This window comes from Rhipicephalus microplus, unplaced genomic scaffold, assembly GCF_043290135.1.
Source record: "Rhipicephalus microplus isolate Deutch F79 unplaced genomic scaffold, USDA_Rmic scaffold_303, whole genome shotgun sequence".
NCBI lineage: Eukaryota > Metazoa > Arthropoda > Arachnida > Ixodida > Ixodidae > Rhipicephalus > Rhipicephalus microplus.
The window spans coordinates 5,001-7,500 of record NW_027464872.1 but is presented as its reverse complement, the minus strand read 5'-3'; the positions used below and the strand labels follow the sequence as shown (position 1 = coordinate 7,500).

The window sequence follows — 2,500 nt, the reverse complement described above, 5'->3', positions numbered from 1 at the left end:
CCGGAGAAATCACTCAAAGGAGCAGCATGCCAAAGCGTTCGGGCAACAAGCCCACAGAGGAAGGTTCTGAGAACGGAGCAGCTACCGGCTGTTCCGAAAATGCCGCCCCGGCTGACGCGAATATGACAGGCCACATATCAACCATGACAACGACATTCCAATGTCCAGAATGTACTGCAACCTTTGGTAGCAAGATTGGCCTGAGCCAGCATCGCCGGCATCGGCATTTTGAAGAATACAACGAAGATGTGAATCTGGCCAGACTCAAGCCCAGATGGAAAAAGGAGGAGGAGTACCTGATGGCAACTAAGGAGGTTGAATTAAGATCCCAGAAGGTCCGGGACATCAATGCACAGCTACTAAGAGCGTTTCCGCACCGCACGCTGCACAGCATTAAATCGCACAGAAGGCAGGAAGGTTACAAGAGGCTGGTGGAAGACCTACAGAACAGACTCTACCCAAGAAGCACTCAGGAGGTGCTAGCCGACATTGGGGAGCAAGCTGTTGAGGACGCCTCCCTGGTCATCCCCGAGGTAAATCACCGTGAGGTGATTGAGGCTGAGCTAAGAGGTCTAACAACAAAACCTCCGCCAAGAGCGTACCAAGCATACAAGCTATGGGAGCTTGCAAAGAGATTCCTCGACAGGGAGGATATAACGATAGCTCTTAATGCCTACCTAAGGGAGGTGTTCGCTTCGGACTTGCGTCCGCATGGTCGCCAACCTCTTCCACCTGTTCAAGAAAGTCGCAGGAAGAAAAAGAAGCGGGAATACGCCTTGACACAACAACTCTTCAGACGGAACAGGACACAGTGTGCAAGACAGATTCTGGATGGAGAGGCGGACTCCAAGGTGGAGGATCCCCAAGCTTTTCTAGAAGAATGGAGAGAGATCATGGAGAAAGTGGTGCCTTCATCAGTGTCTCCTGCTATCGAACGCCCGCACAAGGTTATCGATCCTGTGTTCCTTATCACAGAAATGGACATTAAGGCGGCAATGCCCTCATCAAGCTCGGCAGCCGGACCTGATGGCTTTGCGGCGAGGGAACTGCGGAAGGTTCCGCCAGTAATACTCCAGGTTCTACTTAACTTGCTCCTGCTGCTGAAGCGACTTCCACTCTTTCTCACCCAAGCACGAACGATCTTCATTCCCAAAGTTCCTGGTGCTTCAACAGCCTCGCAACACCGCCCAATCTCAATATCTCATGTGCTCCTTAGACTGCTTCATAAGATATATTTCCGAAGGCTGCTTGCTGACCTCGATTTGGACCTGCAGCAGAGGGCATTTTTGCCAGTGGATGGGTGTGCTGAAAACATTCTTCTCCTTGCGACAATCATTGATGAAGCGCGCAAGTCACTGCGACCCTTGTCTCTGGCCTCGCTTGACATTGCGAAGGCTTTCGATAGGGTTGTTTTGCCGGCAATCTTGAGAGCCTTACGCAGAAAAGGGATCTCTGAAGACTTTATCTCGTACATTGAAGACTTTTACCAAAATGCGGTAACAGTGCTGACATTCGGAGGCAAATCGCTGGTCGTCCATCCTACAGTGGGGGTAAGGCAGGGTGATCCCCTTTCACCGCTCCTGTTCAACTTAGTCATTGACGAGTTCTTGGCTGAGCTTGACCCCCAGTTGGCCTTTACCAGTGAGGGGATGAAGGTATCGGCCATGGCATTTGCGGACGATATTATCCTGACCACAGCTACCCACTGGGGCCTCAAGCAGCAAATTGATCGTCTGAATTCATTTCTCGGTGCCAGAGGACTTAGGATTAACGCGGCAAAGTCAACGACCCTAGTCATCGAGCCATCGGGTTGGCAGAAGAGGTCCAAGATCCGAACAGACATTGACTTCTTTGTGAATGGGGAACGTCTGGCAACGACGAACTGCACGTCTACATGGCGCTACTTGGGTGTACACTTCGGTGTCAAGGGCCTTGAGAAGGGTCTAGTAAGAAGACAGTTGGCCATTCTTCTCGAGAGAGTGTCTAAGGCGCCCTTGAAACCTCAGCAGCGTCTGGTTGTGCTTAGGTTTTACCTTTTGCCTCGTTTATACCATCGACTAGTGCTCGGCCCAATTTTGGCGAAAACACTGTTGACAATTGATAGAGTGGTCCGTTCTGCGGTAAGGAGATGGCTGGCGCTGCCTCTAGATGCGCCGCTTGGCTTCTTCTACGCTGCAGTAGAAGAGGGTGGGCTTGGAGTGCCATGCTTTAGAACGGTTGTTCCGGCCATGAGATTACGACGGTACCAGACGGTGGCCCAATCTAGCAATCCAGCGTGCGCTTTTGCAGCCACCCGACCGACAATCACTCAGCTTAAGAGGCAGGCTGACAACCTCACCATTTTCAAGGGCACAAAAATCGGCAACAGTAAGCAGTCCAGAAAGTATTGGGCCCGACAACTCCACATGTCGTTCGATGGTAGACCCCTGCAACAATGCAAGGAAGCACCAGGGTCAACCTCATGGCTAGGAAATGGGACTTCACTCCTCCGTGGTCGAGA

General features: G+C 51.7%; 1 pseudogene; it reads left to right on the top strand.

Annotated features, from left to right (window-relative positions):
- The window catches only part of LOC142793498 (large subunit ribosomal RNA), a 7,996-nt pseudogene that overhangs the window by 3,459 nt on the left and 2,037 nt on the right, over positions 1-2,500 (top strand).